The sequence below is a fragment of the Zeugodacus cucurbitae genome, chromosome 5 (genome assembly GCF_028554725.1).
Source record: "Zeugodacus cucurbitae isolate PBARC_wt_2022May chromosome 5, idZeuCucr1.2, whole genome shotgun sequence".
Lineage (NCBI taxonomy): Eukaryota > Metazoa > Arthropoda > Insecta > Diptera > Tephritidae > Zeugodacus > Zeugodacus cucurbitae.
This window is the reverse complement of record NC_071670.1, coordinates 48,087,563-48,102,571: the sequence shown is the minus strand read 5'-3', so window position 1 is coordinate 48,102,571 and position 15,009 is coordinate 48,087,563. Positions and strand designations below refer to the sequence as shown.

General features: G+C 34.9%; 2 protein-coding genes across 4 annotated transcripts in view; one reads left to right on the top strand and one right to left on the bottom strand.

Annotated features, from left to right (window-relative positions):
• Positions 1 to 15,009, bottom strand: part of LOC105212204 (dynein axonemal intermediate chain 4) — a 215,412-nt gene that overhangs the window by 71,035 nt on the left and 129,368 nt on the right. The window lies entirely within an intron of this gene.
• Positions 2,629 to 15,009, top strand: part of LOC105212253 (neurotrimin) — a 53,850-nt gene continuing 41,469 nt past the window's right edge. For both annotated transcript variants that reach the window (XM_029040176.2, XM_054232207.1), the window contains exon 1: positions 2,629 to 2,732. The gene's annotated coding sequence lies outside the window, so the exon portion shown is untranslated. The remainder of the gene's footprint in view (positions 2,733 to 15,009) is intronic.

Here is a 15,009-nt window from a genome sequence, read left to right as displayed (position 1 = left end):
CTGTAACTGAAACTGGGACACTGTTAACCGACAGTCAACGACGAAACGATGCCAAAACGAAGCAAACACTTCGGCACTTTCGACCAGTTGCACACGAACGATGCGTAGCAGCAGCGCAGGATGTCGTTGGCTGTTTGCTTGACACAAGCAGCTTGCTGATTGCTAACGTCGCTACTGAGTTGTGCTTACTGAACGATACAATTTAGTCTTCGTGCGACCATTTAACGTAACGGCGTTGTTTCGCGTCATACGCGGGTGTCGAAATACAAAAGTATAACACATTAAATGTATTAAATAAATAAATATTGGTAGTTAAAATTTAGATTACAAAAAAATAAACAACAGAAATTAAGAGTTGATAGATAAAGTGAAGGAAGTGGACTAAAAATAAAAAATTAAAATAAGTAAAAAAATAATAAAATATTATTAATAAATTTGAGAAAAAATGTGTATGGAAAAATTGAGTTCTTTGTAATCTCTAACAGTGCATTACAAGTGTAGTAAAAAAATAATAAAAATTAATAATTAAAACAAGCAAGTGAAAGCGCTCCAATTTACATGCTACAGCAATAAGATATTAAAATAAAATATTTGCTTGCATACTAAATAGGCAGCGCGCCAGCAGCTGCAGCTAGTAGGTGCAACAGTGAGTATGAGCATCTAATTTTATACAATACAATAGCAACAGTGCGTGCTGTCGAATGCTAATTTACAGCAATTACACAAACGACGAATTGTGGCATTAAAAATTAATAATCAAAAGAGTAATGCAATGACTCAGGCTAGTAGAGGGCATGAGTGTTAAATAAAATACATTAAGGCAATAAAATTAAATTTAATAAAATAAAAAATAGTAGCAGAGTAGAAAGAGTGGCAAAGCAAATGTTGGCAAGCCAAAAATGCGAGCAATTGGCAGCAGCTGTGGCGGCGAGTGACACTCTAGTCATAATAAAATAGCAGTGAATTTTAACGCAATTTCCGCTACTACTGCTACTTCCACTGGCAGAGTGATAAACAACAAATATAATAAAAACAAAAAATAATAATAAAGAACAACAAAAGCAACAACAACAATAAAAGTAAAAATAATAAAAAATAATAACAAAAAGCGCAGCAGTGCAGCATCACAGCTACACAGCGTATAACAACAAAAAGCAATAAAAAGCGCAGCAGAGCACACACAGCCAAACTGGCATGCATTATTTGCATGTTTATTTATATATATGCGCATAAAAGAATGCAACCCTTTGTGTATGTGTGTGTGTGTGAACATGCTTCTTAGCATCCTTTCGGCGTGCAGCCACTTTTTTGCTTGGCTTGTTGTCAGGATAGCAGCAAGCACATATAATAAATATATATAAAATTTTATGCATATGATTTTGTATTCATACACGGCGTCATCTGCATACATCCATGTATGTATGTAAGTATGTGTGTATGGATATTTATGTGCTCATAAATTAATGCTGCATGCTGCTGCTGTTTCCTAGCTTTAACGGCAACTTTTCCTGTTGCTGTCAGACGTGCCGTTGACTACGGATTTTCTCTTCACTATTTGTGTTCTATTTTTTTTTTTTTCAATTTTAATATGGTTGCCACTCAATTTTCTATTTTTTTTTTTTAATTTTATTTTTTATTTTTTTTTTTTTATTCTTTTATATTTTTTTATAATTTTATTTTTTTTATATTTTTTTTTAATTTTTCAACTTTTCTCCTGTTAAAATTTTCACACAAAAGCATATTTCGCGCGTAAAATTTGCGCACTTTTTATGCAAAAGCTACTGCATATACCCCCCGCACAGCACTTGTCATATTAAAATTGCGCCAAGCTGCAGTATGTAGCTCTTGAAATGCAACAACAAAGCTGGCGTTGTTCAAACTACAATTAATACTACGCCTTCCGTCTGGAATTTTCTTTATTTGTTTAATTTTTATTTTATGCTTTTATGCTTCATACTCCCCCCACTTACAATGCATTATCTCGAGTAGCGCATACAACCATTTCACCGTCTATTGAAATGCCGCCCGTCCCCCCCTCACAAAGTATGGAAAGTGATTTATTAGCCTCGTAAGTTGTACCTGCGAAGCTTTTGTTGTTGTTCTGTTGCTGCTTTTGCCGCGCACTCGCTCGCTTGCTGCCATTTGCCATGCCATTGCATTCACACAATTTCACAAGCTCTAACTGTAGGTAGTATGCAGAGTGAGTCGCAACAACGCGACACAACGGAAAGTATTTAATTATGCAATGAGCCATCCTCCGCTAGTGCAGTAAGTTTGCGCGCCAACAAAGCAAATACGCGGTGCAAACAAAAGTCAAAAAACGCGGCAAAAGACAAAATACATAAACCGCTGTGTCTCCCATACAAAACTAAACACACACACAGAATATATACACATACAGCCACACCTTCGATTGCATTGCCGCCCGTCAGCAGTGTAACACCCTCACTGCCTCGCAGTTGTTGCATAAATTTAAGAGCGACAATAGCCACAGCAGGACACATTCGTGCACCGGAAGCGCGCCAAAGTCTAGCTGAGTAATCAGCTCAAACACATACATACATAAGTGAGGCACAGTGCAATAGAAAAGTACACGCTTTCATCGTGAACTTTGTGTTGTTTTGTTGCAGCAGCTGTATGCAGCCGGTAACCTCTATGTACTCGCCTATGTCCAGTGCAAATTTAACTGCCGGAAATAAACCGAATTTGCAGCCATTGAACTTTACATAAAGGTGAGTCAGAAGCGATTTGCAGAAATTTTTGGAAATTCAAAATGTAAACTCACAGTTCCTGCTACATTTTACATCTTTTGTTACTGCTGACATTGGTTTATTAAAGTTTTAAATGGTTTTCTAAAAACTGTAAAAGGTCTAAATGACCATGAGAAATGTATATATTATCATGAAATGAAATTTTGCTTAACTGAGAGAATCATTTATAGATCATTTAAAGTGTTTATTAGTTAATATTTATTAACTTTCTAAAAGCATTTAGACCTGAAAGTTTCAACAGGATATTCTGCTCAGTATTTTGTAATAATTTTTCTAAATTTCAGTTGGTGACCAGTAAATTATTTCCTGATCTTGTCGTCCTAAACAAGATCTTTGCTTGAAATATAATTCGGCATAACTAAACAGTTTCCAACGATGAACACTCATTCATCCAAAAATTTAGACTATCAAAATGTGATGAGCTGCCGTTAAGAATTCCTTAAATTTTCGTATCACCCAATTCCAAGGTTTTTTTTTTTTTGAATTATTCGGTATTTTTCGTATGAAAATTTTCTTTTTCTTTTTCTTTATGAAACACTATATAAATGCGATCATTATTAGTAAATATCTATTAACAATATGTTTAAAATTTGAAATTAACAAGTAATGCTTTTAAAGATCTTTTTTTTAACACAATTTACGTCTAAAAGCTTCCGCTCAGGAGTTTATAATATTTTGCAAAATCTCAGTTAATGACCACAAAATTATTTCCTGATCTTATTGCAGTAAAAAAAGATCTTTGCTTGAAATATGATTTTACATAATTAAAACCTTTCACACTAAGAACTTCCAAAATAAACAAAATTTATGAATAGATAAACAATTTAATATCAAAAAGTAGTCAACAGATGTTAACAGGATTTTTAAGGTAGGAAATGCAACGTTGGGGTGCAACCGAACATTTTATACTCTCGCAATTTATTGATATAGTTTTATTATGATGATCCATAAATTCGTCATAAAGTCCATTAGAATAACGAAAATCGTCATATATAGTATACATGTGCTGAGGTAATTCCTGAACCGATTTCAGGACTATACGCTTATTTAATTTTACTAAGAAATCTCACATATTAATAAATTAAAGCCAGCTCATTTTCAAAACCCCTATAATTAGGTATATTGGAGCTGTGGGAAGTTATGACCCGATTTTAACCATTTTTGGTACATAGATACACTATTAAATTAAAATATCTGACAGATTTAACGATATTTTCGGTGAAAAATTACCCTTACGCACTAAGTTCTTTATGTTCCATATCCGGGGCCTTGAAAAGTTATAGTCCGATTTCGACAATTTTTTCACAAGTGAAGCCACAGATCATATACATCATTTGTATAAAGTTTTATTCCGCTATCTTCATTGGTTCCTTATGTAATCTTATAAAGTGAATGAATCAGATGGAATTCAAAATTGAGTTATATGGGAAGTAGTAGCGATTTCGCCCATTTTCAATCCGTGTCAACAGGGAGTCTGTAAAATATTTTGTGCCGAATTTATTTTAAGTCGGTCGAGTAGCTTTTGAAATATAGTTTTTGACCCATAAGTATGCGACGCCACGCCCATTTTTCATTTTTTTTTATCTAAGTGAAGTTCTCCTCTGAAATTTCTTCAGTAAAATAAAGTGTTTCCGACGTTTTCCGTTAGTGAGTTAACGCAATTTCAGTAATTTTCTATCTAACCTTTGTACGGGAGGTGGGCATGGTTATTATCCGCTTTCAACTATTTTTTGGTGTGTAATAGGGTACGTAAGGGAAACAACTGCATTTTGGTTTATATAGCTTTATCGGCTTGTGAGATATTCTCAAAAGTTTTAGGGACGGGGCCACACCCACTGTTCAATAGCAAATCTAATACGGTTCCAAGGAACATGTGTTGTTTCGTCAAGATATCTTAATTTTTACTCAAGTTATTCGTTGCACCGACAGACGGACGCACGGACGGACAGAAAGACATTCGGATTTTAACTCATCTCGTCATCCTGATCATTTTGATATATAACCCTATATCTAACTCTTTTAGCTTTATAACTTACAAACAACCGTTATGTGAATTAAACTATAATACTCTCCTACCAACTTTCGATATATAAGTATAAAAATATCCGAATCACTTAATTCGACAATCTATGTGTTGTATATATTTTTAGATGATTTTTGTTTGTATATAGTTTTATTAATTTCAATTATATCCCCAAGAATTTGTAATTAGTTTTCGTATTCAGGAATCACTAAAAACCTAGTACGTTCACATAAGAAAAAAACATGTTTCCCGACGTTACACAGGATGATACAGTGCAACTTCAGTTTAATACATGCTATGCAATATTAGCTTCAGAGAAGAGTGAACAGTTCTTTGATAGATTCTTCGGTTATATGTTTAATATTATTATATTATTGATAAGAACTTTTAAAAATCACATTATTTTGCTGAAACTCTTCAAAAAAAAAATTTTTAAGATTTTGAAATATTTTTTTTCGACCAATAATTAATGCTTTAATGGTAGATTAGGGTAAAAATATAGTGTAATACATATTATGGTTCAAAGGCACGTGCCAATTTTATGGATCCATTAGCTAAGAAATATTTTAAAAATATTTTCTTAAAGAAGAAAAAATCTTAACCCTCTATAGTATCTATCATCTAGGATTGACCGATAAATGTTATACACCATTAGAATAAGAGGAAAACTAGGGTATTGCCCATATTTTTACTTGGTTTAGCAACATACAGACTTCAATTAATGATGATATTTTCAACAAACTCAATTTCGAAGTTCAAAAACAAATATTTCGATTTTGAAAGCTAGCTTCGAAAAATGCAAAAATGTCTCTTTTACTTATGACTGGATCCATTGACAAAAAAATTTGTTCATTACAATACCTAGCAAAAAATAAATTTTGTCGTAACGTGTTATTTATAAGGACCTAAAATCGAGAAATTTCTAATTAGTAAGTAGTTACTATATATTCATGCCCTTCTGAATCTGAAAAATTAAAAGATATCAAAAATTATGAAAATTTTGTATGAGTAGTAAATGAATTCATCGTATCTTCGAAACATAACAGGGGCTGACGATGTAAGTAGTATGAAGGAAGTACTAGGAAGTTTATAAACATAGTAGAAAAACAATATGAAAAAATAATAAACTTACTTTGATTTTGTGAGCTTCAAATCACAAATATTATATAGATTTAATTTTACTTAAAAATAATGTCTTTACGATCATTGCAGTTTCTCCTAGGGACAAACACTAATTTTGGATAAAAATCTTAGAAACTTGATGTTCCTTTACACATTTGAAGTCAGTCGATATGTCTATTAGGACCTGTGGCCTCCACAGAAAAAATAAAAACATTCCGCTTTTCTGGCTCTAATTGTACTGTAATCGGACAGAAAAGAGTTATGGTCAAAAAAAAACTTTTGGGTATTAAAGATATGTGCACCCAACTTCGTATTAATTATATTTAAAGAAAACGGTCTTTCAAAATCCATTGTTTTCTAATATATTCCGAGTTTACCTGAGCAACCAAGAAAGATAGAGAATAATGCAATTCTATGGATACACAAATTGCTAGAAGAAAGTTTCGAAAATAATTTTCATGCATGACCCAACAGCACTGTAAGAACACTCTTCACTTATTAAGAAATTGGGGATGGACTAACCCATATGAGACATTAGTCATATTTTATTGTACAAACTAGCAAAACATCGTATTTTTTCGCTCATAAAACAATGACTCAGCCGAATGTACTTTCTACAATGTATTGTGAGTTCGTTCAAAGTTGTTCTATATTTATGAATTTAATGAACAACGAACACGTAGAGTGCTTCTACAACGTTTAACCCCAGCGAATGGTGCGACACAATCATTAACTTTTAGATAAATGAGTTGAGAATTAGTAATTTAGCGAAAGCATGGAAAGTGTCATAAAAAGCGCAACAACAAAAACACGCAAACACACGTGAACACACGTGAATATGCGCAGCACAATGACGATGACACCGGAAAGTAATTTTGCAAAATTTGTCATTAGTTGGTGCAGGCAAACAAAAAGAAATAATTTCGAAAAACTCTACAACAACAACAAACAGACATGCAATATGGTTATGCAGCTTTTGCTGCACATAAATTCCAGCGACATGTAGAGCACACAGCAAAGAAGCGCACCGAAGCAGATACGAGCTACATAAAATGAACAATAAATACAATTAAAAACGCATCAGCAACAAGTTTTTTTGCTTTTATTTCACAAAGCGAAAGGATGAAAGATAAAAGAAAACAAAAAAAATCACAAAAAGGTGTGAGTTGTTGCAAGAACCGCATAGGAAGCGTATTCGAATGAAATATGTCGTTTGCGTAACGGTACTTTGCGAAGAAACAAGTGCACTATGAGTACACTCTGCCAAGCCACACGGGGCGTATACGTAACATACAAGTATGGCAATAGATTAACACAAGTAAAACGATTGCTATTGTTGTAGTTGTGGTTGTAGTTGACTTTTGCACTTTTGTTTTTTGTTTTTTTTTTTTTTGGTATACACACAACGAGGGCACTTCATAGTTTCCGTTCGCGTTGTTGAGCCTCATTTATTATGCTCGTTTCCAACTGATATATGCGAGACATGAATGCAACCCACACTGAACACATGTCGGGCGGTGGGAGTGGAGTGTGAGTGTGAGTGCGTTGAATCCACGTGCAGAAAACAATATAATCAGGCATGAAATGGAGTGCATGTTGTTGTAACAAGCAGACAACTATTGTTCTACAATGGCAATCAGCAAGCAAATAAACATTATTACGTAACAATAACGGCGCTGCTAATGTGTACAATGGAAATGTGTTTAAGCCCATAAAGAGGTCCATAAATGTTATAAGTACACGTTTATAGCAACTAAAGTAAACTTAATGTGTGATTTTCGACATTTGGAAGAAATGAATATTTAATATGGTGAATTGCTTTAAATGGCATTCCTTGGAATATTATGCATATAAAGACCTATCCAATAATATATGTAGTTATACCAAAATGGGAACAAAATAATATTTCTTTGCAGTCTTTAGGATTAGAACTGCCTCTAGTATCAATTAGACAAATACTCGCCCAATCAAAAATCTACCTATCACAGACCTTGTTAAAAGAACGCTTCACTTTAGCAAATCATTTCATTAATCAGCTATTCGTGTTGTCTTCAGTAAAAAAGCAAGCAAAAAATTCTTAAGACATCAAATGAGATGCATTGTTTTTGATTTCGTTAATCTTGTTGAATGCGAGCATTGGTTGTTCTGAGATTCTTCAAAAGTTGTATTGGCAAGTCCAAATCACCGATATAGGAACTGCAGAGCTGATGAACTCGGACGTAAGGATGCTGCAACCGAAATCTCATCAGTTTGGGAACTAGCTGGTACTCCATTGTCCTCCTATCTTCTGGCACTGGATCAGTAGACTTCGCACGAGCGCGGATCGCTGCGAGATCCTTTTGGAGCAGAGTGGATCGTAGGAGTACCACTCCACTACGGCCGCAATGGTAGGGCTCCTTACTGGACACTGTCCAATTAGTTCACATACCGTGAGGCTAAACATCCTTTAGGATGCTAGTTGCCGATGTTGTTTGGAGGAAAACGATAATTTCTCCTTCATTGCTCAGCTTTTGCCAGACTGATGCTGAACCATCTCCGCAATAATAAATTTATAACAGGCACACAGCGCTTTGGTCTTCTTATTTATAAGTTTGCGACATTACAAAGGACTGGCGATTTTAGCTGTCTAATCCATTGGATCACGCCATGAACATAACCTAACCTATCCTAATCACCGACATCAGTGACATATCCATATGTACCTACTATCTTCATTTAAAATTATACTGTCCAACAAATGAAGACTTTTTGAATGGAACAGAATAGCGACCCCATAATTCTGAAAGGATATGTTGAGTAGATCATTTTTGAAGAACAAACTTATGGTCCAGCACATCTGAGTTTTTTTTTACAGTGGGTCAGAGTTTTCATTTTTTGGTCGAAGGGAGCATTATACTATATGAAAAAAATGTTGTAAGTTAATGTCTGAGAGAAATCTTATGGTCAGAGTTGTATTGTGGAATTGTATGAGGATTATTTTTGTGGAAGATCTTAACCCTCTGGTTAACTAACTGGTTTCTTTATGGATCAATTTGACCCCTTTTTTTCTAGAAAATCAAAAAATATCCTTTAAAAAAGGACATTTAAGGATTAAAATATTCTACGAAAATGTTTGGCGGAAAATTTCAGTGGGGGTCACCTAAGACACCATTGTTGTAAATAAAGCTCTTTACGATTAATTGGCAAAATTACACGCCAACATATACAAAGTAGGTGAAAACGTCGTCAAGTTCGGCCGGGCCAAACACTGAGTTCTCGCGTCTAGTCAGCTGTGACTTACAAATCGGGTGTGATAAAATTAAGCATAATTGACTTAATAAGCAGTACAAATGGGGTGTGATTTTTACTAAAATTAATATAAAAAAAGAACAATTAAAGCTTAAATAAGCATGGCGGATTCTGTTTGCAAATTAAGAGATTGGTTTTGTTTTATTTGTGGACATTTTACGAATTGTCTACTGAATCAGTATTGAAATTTATACTGAAATTACTAGCACGAGATGGTCAGAATTTTTACAATTTATAAAAATTATGAGTGACGAGTGAGAAGATAATTCGTTATGCCATATGCCTTGAACAAATAAACGACGAAAGGCTATTTAAATACATGTATTAAAATACACGCGTGTTATTATGGGCACTGTTATTTAGACAACAGCACGGCAGCAGGCTTGCAGTTAACGCTGACACCAAATTACAAATATTTCTAATCTTGCCGACGACAATGAAGAGCTGTACAGTGACCACCAATATATGAAATGTAAAATTATTCTAACAAGCATAACGTTATTTTGGCAGCAAAAGCGTAAAATAGCTTTGATATATAATTTGAAATCACAATCGATTATTTAAAACAAATAAATCGACCTATTTTTACATTTTTTTACATAAAAAATTTCTCAACTGAACAAAATTTTTAAATTTAAAAGATTTTAATACGGCAATAATGAAATATCTGTTTGATATGTCGCTGCCGTCTTCAAAATGTTCAAGAAACTGGCTTCAAGACGATAAGGAAATTTCGCTGTCGCTACGTCGTGAAGTGCAATCGTCAATGTGTTCAATGCAATATTTCCCAGCTATTTATGTATTGTATTTTTTCAAATCGAGAAAGTGTAAACCGAAAGTTTAATTGATTTAACCAAAAATTGCATTGATAGTTTGATTAAAGTTCTACTAATGAATGTTATATTAGAGTTAAAACACCTGAATTTTCGTTTGATATCAACAGATCGGATAAGCGTTTTCAGAGCAATTTTATTATTCAGATTATAAGATTATAAGATTCAGTTATAAATTTCCAATTCTAACATCACAACGATAAGTTGCTATCAATTTGTTCCTACTTTTTTATAAACGATCATTTCTACCGTTTTTATAAATCATGGTTGTCCCCCTACACTTGTTGAAGAGGTCCATCCATAAAATAAACACAGTATAAGCTGGTAGGTGACTCACTATCGTGCGACTTCTTCAATCTATTGCTGGAAAAAATAATACGAGCTGCAGAACTAAATAGAGAGGGTACAATCTTCTACAAGAGTGTACAGCTCCTGGCGTATGCCGATGATATTGATATCAATATCATCGGAAGCAACAACCGCGCCGTTTGTTCTGCGTTTTCCAGACTAGATAAAGAAGCGAAGCGTATGGGTCTGGTGGTGAATGAGGACAAGACGAAATATCTCCTGTCATCAAACAAACAGTCAGCGCACTCGCGTCTTGGCTCCCACGCCACTGTTGACAGTCATAACTTTGAAGTTGTAGATAATTTCGTTTATCTGGGAACCAGCATTAACAACAACAACAATGTCAGCCTTGAAATCCAACGCAGAATCACTCTTGCCAACAGGTGCTACTTTGGACTGAGTAGGCAATTGAAAAGTAAAGTCCTCTCTCGACGAACCAAAATCAAACTCTATAAGTCGCTCAATATTCCCGTCCTGATGTATGGCGCTGAAGCGTGGACGATGACAACATCCGATGAGACGACTCTTGGGGTTTTCGAGAGAAAGGTTTTGCGCAAGATTTATGGTCCTCAGAACATTGACAACGGCGAATACCGCAGACGATGGAACGATGAGCTGTACGATTTATACGACGACATTGACATAGTTCAGCGAATAAAAAGACAGCGGCTACGCTAGCTAGGTCATGTTGTACGGATGGAAGAAAACACTCCAGCTCTGAAAGTATTTGATGCAGTACCCGCTGGAGGAAGCCGCGGAAGAGGACGACCTCCACTCCGGTGGAAAGACCAAGTGCAAAGTGACCTGGCTTCACTTGGTGTTTCCAGTTGGCGCCAAAAAGTAAAAAGGAGGAATGAGTGGCGCGCTCTGGTGGATTCGGCTATAATCGCTTAAAGCGGTTCCTACGCCAAATATATATATATATATAAGCTGGTAGGTCTAACTCTTCTTACATACATACTAACATAAATTTTTCAGAAATATAGAAATAATACAAACACCTTAATAGAATAGTATGACAACACTTCTAGTCAACTTTATGACCTCGTCGCAAGAGTCAACAGATCTAACCCAACCACACGTCGACTTATCAAGTTTTATTTATTTATAAAGATAATTTCTCAATATAATATTAGTTAGATACTCTATAGGCATATTTAATATACAAGAGAAATTCTATTTACTGATCGGATCTAAAATATAATAAATGGTGCTTTAAGAAAGCAGACATATAAAACTGAAATTCTTACTCTTAAATTCACACTCGTGTTTAAGAAACACATCATCGACACATGTAAGTATTGAAGAATTCCAAGGAGAAAGTGTAAAATCCATTCCTCAGCAAAAAGAACAACAGCAACAACTCATTCAAACCGCAAAAGAACAACAGACTAACAGAGCAACCTGCAGCGCAACAACAACAGCAACCAACTCGACTACGTGACTATAAACCTGCCGCATTGTAATACAAACTAAGTGGGCTTTTGTAATCCTTTGAAGTAGCAAGTAGTCAAAACAAACTCTATCGCTGTTTCGCTTTCTCATCTGCGGGCGCTCTCCGCCTCTCTGTCTGTCTGTCGGTACACTGCGTCTGTGTGCTGGCTGCTGCATTGTCGGCAACGAAAGTGAAGTGCCACTGGGAATTAACTTGTTTTACGCGAATCAAGTGCAATTTTCTTATGCGAGAGTATGCACTGCAACGCAACAACATTGCCAGTAAGGTTGTTGTTGTTGCCGTGCTAAGAGTGTAGAAGTGACGGCATAAAGTAAAAATGCAGAAATAAAGTATATGTGGTTGAGAATACATATGTACTTGAAAGTGAGTGAGAGCTGATCTTTAGCGGCGGCGGTGTTTAATGCAATGAGCCATGTCGGTATGATTACAAAGTTGTTTTGTAAAAAATGCCGGCTGTATGTATGTGTAAGCCCTTGTGGTTTTTCAAGGCGAAGGCGTAGATTTGTGTAGAAAATGCTGGAATTTGAAGCATTGCAGTAAATGTGGTAGTTGGGATTATGAATATCTTAACTTTTTACATATTTTTTTAAATGCTTTTGAAGTTATGGCTCTACTGCTTCCACCCAATGGGCCTTCATATGCTTTTGCGTAATCCTTTTAACTTGTTTGCCTTTGCGCGCCTCTTCATTAGCTTCAGGGATTACTACAAAAGCCACCGCGCACTGTTTGGCTGTCAGTGTGCTGCAGCCGTAAGGGAGTTTGTCCGACCAGCCGCAATAAATTTAATTATTTAATGGTCGCGGTCTTTGCTTTCACTGCATTATAAATGTTAAATAAATGCTTTTCAACTTTGATTTCACCGTCTGTGGCTCACGCACATTTTCATTTTCTACGCTTCAGCGGCAACAATTTGTCGGCAAATTATTAATTATTATTTCGCAACAAATTCAATTTCAATTTTGTCAATAAAGTTGATAAATACGAGACATCATCAAAGCATTATGGACTGATCATCTTTACTAATAGCTATTTTTGGTATTTGGAGCAAGGTCGACTGACGCTATGAATGGTGAAATAATTTTGATGAACTTTTAAAGTTGGCTACCATAAATTAGAAAAATCCGATAGATGGCGCTCAAGCCAATGTACCACGAAAATTCATATTTATTGTCGTTCTGACTAATTGTTGAAATATAAGATAAAGGCTTATATGAGCGCCTCTCTGTTTCAAGCAAGGACCGAATTCCATAGCTTACATAAATTCGAAGTTAGTAGTTTCGGGTATGACGAGCTTTTGAACACAGCTAAGATTTCAAAGAACAATTTTTGCTGAAATATTGGTTTCATTTTCAAACGATTTCCCTTTTCAGAAAATTTAGTTTGCTCCGGTCAGTTAAAAATGGGTTTTAGAGATGGTTTAACCTCAAATCTAATCAGGAAAATTTCCAAACTAAATAATCTAAATACATAAGATATGGCCATGAGTTCTCGAAAATCAGCATCTACCAAATGATAGCACACAGAGAATAACGAAAAATCTATTTGAAGAACTCTTCAGATTTCAACAAAAAATGTTTTTTAATTTATAGGTAGTAGTCCAATATTGTCAAGTCTGATCGGACCGCCTATAACCGATCTTTAAACTGTTGTTTTGATTATATAAATAAATACACTTTTCATATTCCTTGTAATTTTGAATTAAAGTGAATTTAATCTCTAGACAGTAGACACTTAATGGACTTCATGAAACACACACAGACCTCTACGAAACAAACATGTAAGTACACATTCAAAACACCAACAACAATAATGACAAACATGATTACCTTCATTAACATGAAGCCGCACTTCAAGCAAACCAAAATCTTCAACCCTCAATCCACAGCACGCTCAAAGATTTTCCAGCAATAACCCACTGTGTGGCTAAATGATTTGCGGCATGCCACGCTATGACAACAGTTAGCCTAGCCACATGTTGTTTGCTCACCTGCTAAGCTGGTGATAACAATAATGCCGGCAAAGTTTGTACAGCAGGCAACCACAGTGGGAGCGCCGGCATGTAATCTCTATTGTTTGACAGCAGATTTTCAGTAGAACTTTGTATGCAGACACCCCTTGTTGTTGTTGCAGTGGAATTTTCTTGATAAAGTTACTTATATTTATAAATAATTTTTGTATTCTCGGAAATGAATTATCGCATAAAACTGTTAGAGATCGAAAGGGTTAGAGGATATGCATAGGTCAAAATGATAAGGATGTCTAGGCAAATTTGCTTCTGTACATCCGTTCGATCGTTCTTACAAACAATAATTCGAGCAAAAGTTTAGATATCCTGGCGAAATTACGTACATTGTTTCTTGATATCCTGAGGATGTCATAGCTTGAGGTAAAGAAATTGAACTGCAACTGCAAGGTATTACCATACATACCATAGACCGCTACTCAGACACAATATATCAAGGTATTTTCAATTTATAAAAGGTTAGAAAAGCTTTCAAATAGTAAGGTTATGTAAAACTAAAAAAATATGAAAAGTCACTTGAACGATTCATTGAAATGAAAAAAAAAAGTTTCTGCAAACGGGGACGATTCCCTCAAAAATATTACTTTCTTCATCTGATGATATTGAAAGATAATAAAAATGGTATGAAAATCTAAACGAAAAAATTAAACCGTTCAAGGACACGGCAAATAAATTACGATCAATTTGAAAAAAAAAAAAAATTGAAATTGGTTGAAAACTCTTTCGGCAATCCAAGTCACCGCAACGACATTTTCGGAAAAACATGACTTCGTTTAATGTTTCAAGTACACTTTTGTCTGCGGAGTAAGATGCAAAACGCTATAACTTCCCTTCTACTGCTGAAATATCTGGAAAAATTTGAGATAAAAATCTTAGGTACGCATATTTTAAGGGGTTAGGGGTAGTAAGAGACACGAAAACAATTTTCGGTATTTTTTTTTCTACTAAATCATGTTATTTTAGAAAAGTAATAATATGGCATAATTACACAATGTTTTGGCTTGAAGTCACGAAAATTTGAAAAAGGTGTAATTTCCAAAGTTATAGGTGTTTAAGTTGACCCATTTCCAGAAAAAGGTCCATGCGGTGACAATCATTAGTCTTTGTAAATTCATCTAAAATCAATCGGATACGAAAAATTTGTT